Genomic DNA, 7,800 nt, shown 5'->3' with positions numbered 1-7,800 from the left:
TGGAACCCAACGTTATTGTGTTTAAGAAGCTGTGGCATGTTAATTTTTTAAGTTAGCATGAAGGTAGTGGTATCTTGTGTAACTAGACAGCCTAAGGCATCCATGGATGTGAATCATGTCAGCAAAGCTTGTCAGGATGAGGATCATATCTTGCTCCAAAGTTAGGCTAAATTGTGGCAAGGAAACAACTGGCATGGTCATTTTCAAAGGGGTCCGCTGACCTCACACCTCAAGATATCTGAATGAAAATGGACTCTATGGGTACCCATGAGTCTCCCCTAAGCTTGAAAACGCTTGCTTGCAGTAAATAGATTATGTCTTACAATCAGTGTAGTCCTTCACATGTGTATGTTTGTCCTTCTAAGGAAAAGGACAACAAACCTAATTGCAGAATGATGAATCACCTAACACATACAGATACATAACACATTAAACCAGGATTGTTGAGGAACTCAAAACGTTAACTGTATCAGTATTGGGCTATGCAAATCAGATAATTAGTAATATTAACTGTAAAATAAGACACCAAAGTATATCAGTGTTGCTGATAACTCCATATTGACATAGTTTTCAATGAGTCTATACTTCAACAGCACAACTGATTTGCTGATATTCAGTTACAGCTTTTGGTATGGTGTCCCATCTAGCCACCCATATGGGGTCACCAAAAAGGCTGTAAAGTTTAAGAAAGATTTATTTGAGAAAAATGAACAAACAAGAATGCTCTGGCATATTTTGGGGTGGTTTCTAAAGCAGGGCATGTCAGAAGAAAATTTGGGCGCTCTAGATTTATGTCTCACAGAGATAGTCAGTTATGCAGGTAATTAATTCACCTTATCACTGAAAGGAATAGATTAGGAAAGAAATGAATTCCAAGTGGCTAAAGCCGATGTGTAATACATCTTGTGTCACTGCGACCAGTTTGTCTGCAGTACATATAAGATTGACATAAGGCTAAAATTAATACCAGGGTAACTGAAAAGAAGAAACAATTTATACATTTTTATAATCAGGGATAAAAGAGAAATTGGGTGGAACAGAGGAAGATGGAGACAGAAACAAAGGGGTGAAGAGAAATAATGAATCTTGCTGCCTGGCCTTTAATGTCTCAGATCCTGTTCTTGCAGTGTGTAAGGTGTCCGTGTGGTAAATGTTCTCTCCCAGACCTTCATAAATCATGCTGTGTTATGAGAAGCCCCAGCCGTCTTTTTTCATTCTCTCCCTCTGACTCTCCATCCCTCCTCCTCCAGCTTCTCCACAGCCCTGCTTTCAGGTAGAAATTCTGTTGCCATGGAGATTTCAATTGCTGTTATTGCTACAGCATGATGAGGAGGACCTGCTGGCAGAGAGGGAGAGATGCGTTATATTTAAATTCCACAACATTCACAGTGGCCGTCTCTGCCAGCATCTATATCCCTGACAGCATGGCTACCCCTCCCTCTGTCAGTTCACTCCTAATGTACAGCATTACAAATCAGATATGAAGAATATGGGATGTATGGGAGCAAAATCGATTTGCCTACATGATTAATGTAGCTGTTGGATGACGGGGTGGATTTAAAATAGAACAAAAATAGATTTCAAAAATTTTGGTTGGCTGTTTTGCAGTTTGAGCAGATCACTGATCATATTTTTTACATAGCTGCTGGAAAAACAACTGTTAAGCTGTGGTGCATTTGTAGGGATGGCAATGTTGGTGGGCCCGCTACTTTGGTCCAAATTGAGATGTCAGAGAAAGTAGATGGATTTCAATAACATTTGGTACAGACATTCAGAGTCCCTAGAGGATGAATCCCAAAGACTTTAGTGACCCAGTGACTTTTCCTCTTGTTCCACCAGGAGGTTAATCTTTTTGTCTTTTTGTAAAAAGTTTCAAAGACCACTGGATTAAGGTTCATTGTCACTGCCACAATGCGGAAATGTGGGCCGGATTTGCGGAATATTCATGCAACGCTTTTCCGTGTTTAAACCATACGCACAGGCACGGTACGGACGCAGTGCGGAATTTCGCGTTGTTGTGTTCCAAGTCGGCGCAGTATGAATGGGTGTGGGTGAACATGGACAAGAGTAGCAGCAGCAGCAGCAAGCTAGCAAGCTAACGTTTAACAAGCGTCAACATCAACTTTCTTTAGCACTTACCACTCTCACCGCAGCCACCAAGCTGGACAATGGACTGCCAGACGTTGTCTTTTAATTTATTGCTCATAAAATCTTTATAAAATCTTTTATCAAAAAGGACAGGGTGCTGTGAAACGAGTTTTATCAACTTTTCTCCCATACTGTCCTGCCTGACTGGATTTTGGACTCTCCCAGGTTTGTGCGACATCACTATAAACAAACAATTTCATTGGCCCAGCTGTGTAGTTCCGCCAGCGTTTCTGCGGGGGTCAAACTTTTTTCACTGCATGTATGCAAACTTCCATAAGAACCTATGAAATCAGCTTTTATATTTTTCCGCGAGAATAATCCGCACGGATATTCGCCCTCAATGAGAATGGACTTTTACCATGAAATGTGGCGAAGATATCCACAATATCCAAAAGATAAATTCTGTAGATCAAATCACAATGTTTATTTACAATAACTTCCAGCTAAAAACCCCTAACATCACGTAAATAGAATTAAAAAGCGCTAAGCAAACTCTGCTTCAATTGGTTAGTTTTCAGCCACCTAAAAAAAGGCCCATCTAAAAAAGTCAATATCAGTTGTAGTGTATGCTATATTTAGAATATTTTCACCACTTTACCTTGCCATTAGACAGTCTTTTCTGACCAGGAGATGGAGCCATTGTTTCAAAGCCCCCACTGACAAGAACAGTAATTTTACCAAGCAGCACACAGGAGTTGCTGTTCTGCCATTGCCTCGATTGGTAAGTCTGTAAGGTGAAGTGGGAGGAAAATGTCAAATATAGCGTACACTTACACTGATTGATTGTTTTGGTGGGTCTTTCAGGTGGTCCCTGTCCATAGCAATGCATTGCTTAGCTTCTGTGCCGGTAAATTTGGTTTATCAAAGACACTAGCAGAGAATTATAGTACATAAAATAAACACAGAAGAAACAACAGATAGATCCAACTACCTTGACAACAGAAATAAATCAGTTTGTTTATTTAACATACCTCTGCAATTGAATTGCTAGTTGTCTACCGGGAAGTGATAGCATAATGTTACATTGATTTGGTCTGTTTGGTGACCCCCTTTGGTCAAATTTGACTTTGTCTGATACTTAGCAAATGGCATAATAAACTAAGCTGATGATGAACTGTAGTCTTGATTGAGACTGCTTTGTGATTTGAATGCAACTGAACTTCACTGTAAAACAGACAGATATGGGGTTTATGATACTGTTTTCTGTATGCTTTACATTCAAACTTAAAATGTACAACCCAATGCTGCCTTTCTCTCAAACATGTTTGTGGAGGTGAATTGTTTTGACCATGCAGAAAGGGCAATTAAAACATGTAGTGTGAGTTACTGCACAGATTAATGAAAACCTACAGTGTCTGACCAGCTTAAAGGAAACAAATTAAATTGAGCTTGAAATAGCTGAGCTGAAGACAAAGAGTGGAAGAAGAGTTTAGATCTATGAATAGCACTTGTGTGCATTTTTGCTGTAGGAAATTGAATTATTTTGCATTTTTCAGCCTTTGGGTAGCCGTGTTATAATATGATAAGCTACTAAATACCTCCCTAAAGATGTAAATCTGCCAGCGTGTCTTACGGTGGGGTTACAGGCTTCAAGACACAGAGACTGTGTTGGTTTAAGTTCCTTTGTTGATATAACACTGACTGTTGATTTAGAGGGTTTGGTTTGCAGCTCACAAGCGCCGCATGTCAATCAATCAGGCACTCGAGGTGTTTTTTTCTCTTTTCAGCTCTGCTGTTGAAATATCTGTGAACTATGGATCTGTGCAGAGGTACGAGGTCAATAGCTTGCAGTTGAGGCAACCCTTGAGATTGATCCAAATCTCAATAGCTCAGGCTCTCTAATTCCACTGTCAGCATGATTATGAATTGTAAATGGATTTGTTTTCTTGTGTAAATTGGAACTCCGCCCCTCTGCACTTCATGCTTTGATGGATTGAGTTTGAGGGTTTTTTGTCATTCTCAGTTCTGTGTGCTTGACAGGTGTTCTCGTCCCAATGTTCTCAATGCATTGAGGCTGTTTTCTTTCTCTTAACTCTTTCTTTCCTTTCAGGCAGCTCACAACCCCCCGTTCTTCACATCCTCGCCCACCAACCCCCCATTCCCAACCCAACATCCCCAATTACCCCCCAGCTTCCAGCAGCACTTCACATCCCCTTGCATTGAAATGGGCCAGTTGCTATGGCAACCCCATACAGCAGCATATTATTCCACTGTCAGAATTCAAAAGAGGATCAATTAGTGATGATGTCACTGCGTCAAGCGAACCACTCAAATCCTGATCACGATTCCCTCAGAGTGGCCGAAGTGTGTATGTGTGTGTGTGTGTGTGTGTGTGTGTTAGTACATACATGTGTGTGTGCTATTTCTGAGACATGTAGTGATCTGAGAATGAAGGAAAGTGAAAAAAGGATTTGTTCTCCTCTCTGCAGCTCGGGGTGGAAGATGAAGGCAGACTTGAGGTGCCTGAGTCACCACTACACACTGTGTAGGAGGGCTGGATGACGGCAGGATGGGGAATACAAGTAGAATGAAATACACTGACTTCCAGCACGAGGGTTAGATGGAAAAGAGAAATCAGATACGTGCTAGATTTTTGGTGCTGGAGAAGATCTTCTTAGGAAAATTGGATGTCAACAAAAGAAGTTTCAACTAATGCACTTCGTGACATTTCTTCTCGAGCCAAATGTGCTGCACATCAAATATAGACCACACACTGCCATTTTTTCTTACAGTGTAGATGGCTATAATAGCACACCTCCTACTTTAATAACCCTGCTGCAACTGTGCCACCTCTTTCCTTCCGTCTTCTAGCAGAACACAGGGCACTGAGAATACGTGCTTTTACAAAGAAGAAAATGAATATTTTTTTCCCAGAGAGAAGTAACTAATCTGTACCCTGTACCACTGACCACTGAGTTATTATAATTGCATTTTTTATTTCCAGTGGGATCTGGTGGATGTGTGTTTAGTTTCTCTTCCCAAAGGATTGACATTTCTGCTTGTTTTTCATTCTCCTGCAGATAAACAGAGTTTTACATCAATCACAGAGAGCAAGTGAGTAAGATAGAGAGAATATATTTTTAGAGCCAGTCTTCTAAAGGCCTCCTCTTCCTCCCCCTCCTCCTCTGTTCAGGCATTATCACAACTGTTAATAGTATAATGTATTTCTTCAGACTGGATTGTGCATTGCTTGTGATGTACAAACGTGATAAATTAAAGCAAAAACGAGCATTTAGTGTTATGCTGCAGTTGGGTGTTCTTCACAGTTACATGTCAGTAGATTTTCCACAGAACTCTATTGGAGGGGTGGACATCGTATCTCTAATCTTTCCTCATTTGGTGTTTTGGTGATGGTGGTGGGGAGCACTGTGCAAAGAGTGTTGGAAGCTTAAAAAAAACTAGGTTGCGCAACATGTTAAAGGCAAAATGCTTTTTCCGAAATAGCCAAACTCAAAGGCGAAGCGAAAAGCATGCCATGATAGCCGCCTCCTGGCTGCATCCCACTGCCTCCTTGATCCCTCTCCAAGAGCTGGAGCGTGCACTGTTTATTGTTGCGACACAATAAAGTATACAAATGGGGATAATGGTGCACACTTTCAGACAGTCTGTCCTCAACGGAATTCATGTTGTTATGTGGTGAGAATAAAAAAGAGAGCTTGAGAGAGAAGTTTAAACTCAGTTCACTGTCACATCTCTTCACACCTGGCCATCACATCACTGCTTTAAAGCTGGCGTAGGCGGAAATTTAGAAAAGGAAAAAAAAAAACTGCAGAATTTGAATACACACCCTCCTCCTGCAGCTCTTCCCTCTCTGACGTAAGTAACTTCATACACAAACCCAGTGTTTACCATACATTAGTTTATAGTGGCGCACAGCACATTTGCTTAGCCCCTCCTTGCCCTGTTCGCCTTCTCTGTTTATCAGACCACAAAGGAGACAAGGATTAGCTTGCTAGCCACACTGCAGTCCCTCTGTCTCCCTCCCCACCACTGTGAACTGCTTTTCTGGGAGGAGAGCAGGCTGCAGCTTAGTAGACAGACCTTCAGTTCGTGGTTGTAGTGGCTTGAATGTGGTCGGTGTAAACCCCCCAGTTCTGGGGCTTAGAAGTTTGGCATTTTGGCTGTTGCCATCGTATTTGGGTGAGAGACTGGAGCTGTGGTAGCCCTGCCCTTAAATGGGTGTATCTTTGGGACTTGATAAAATGTAGTAGTTGTCACAGTTGTCATGAATGTTGACATTAACTATATAGAACAAATAACATTTTTTGTACCAGGCTGTAAACATGTTTATTTCTGCTGTAAAGTTGGACATTTTAACATGGGGGTCTATGGGGATTGACTCTGTTTTGGAGCCAGCCTCAAGTGGACCTTCAAGGAACTGCAGTTTTTGGCATCTCACATTGGCCTCATATTTCAGCCTCGATAGTTGCCGCTTGGGTCTAATGAAGGTCTAGCTAACATTAACAAAATCAATGAGAACATTAAGCTGCAGCTATGAGCCTTGGATTCTGGTTAGCAGAAGGCTAAACTATTAGCAACAATTTTTCTCCAACTCTGAAGCACTTTACAAATATTGACACGCCTTTTACTCTGTTTATTGTCAGACTCTTTTAGATACGTCTGTTTTCCTTTTTTGGGTTGCTTTGCAGTGTAGGCAGTTGTTGCCAGTGCTGGAATAGCAACTTTTTCCGCAGGACTGAATCAGGTTCTTACTGAAGGGACGCATACAAGTATCTGCATTTGTAGAGCAGCCAATAGGAACCCCCTCCCTCTGAAATGACCTGTGATTGGCCAGTCTCCTGTCACAGGCTAGATTTTCTAAATGCTGAAAACAGAGCCAAGAGGAGGCGCAGAAGACTAGTTTTCTCTCAGACTACTTGAATTATGATATGCTCAAAGTTCATTATGGGATTTTTACCCAGTGTTGCCAAAAATAAAGGGTTTGTTTGTTTTACAAAGTTACATCAATTGTTGGATGCCTCCATTTGCCCTCCCAAAAAGGGGTCAGTTGCCATCAGATGATTCTCCAGGCACTTTGTTTTAAGCATAGTGAGGCCTTGAAGGCCCCTGCAAACTGCGTGATAACATTTATCTGGATCATTTCAAGGAGAGGAATAAAATCTTGTTTTCAGACTTGTGAGTCCATTATAAATTTTAAGGCATTCACATAGTACCATGACTGGCTGGTGAATTGTAGAGCTACTATTTACCAAAGTCAACACGTGTTGTCATCCATCTGCTGCACTCCACAAATTTCACAACTTTCTGAAACCGACAATCACGCCCAATTCACACAGCCATTGGCCAGCTGTGCGGAGGCGTGGAACTATATAGGGTTTGAACTTCTCTCTCAAGCTCCCTTTTTTAAAATTCTTTACACAACTGTCTCTTTTCGTATTTGCAACTGAATGCAACACAATTAACACCTTTCAGGTAAGACTGTCACTGTGCCTTTATTATCACCATTTGTACAATTTATCACATTTTACCCCTTTCTTTGACAGCAGGCTTTTCACCCAACCCAGGCTCTGTCAAGGTTTGCCGAATCCTGCACAGATGTCAGAGAGGACTGGATTAAATATATTGATTTTGATGTTATTTATGAGCACAGAAACCCACGTTACTATCACACTGTCATATTTTTTTTATTCT

The sequence above is a fragment of the Epinephelus fuscoguttatus genome, linkage group LG10 (assembly GCF_011397635.1).
Source record: "Epinephelus fuscoguttatus linkage group LG10, E.fuscoguttatus.final_Chr_v1".
In the NCBI taxonomy this organism is placed as follows: Eukaryota; Metazoa; Chordata; class Actinopteri; order Perciformes; family Serranidae; genus Epinephelus; species Epinephelus fuscoguttatus.
This window is presented reverse-complemented; position numbering follows the sequence as displayed.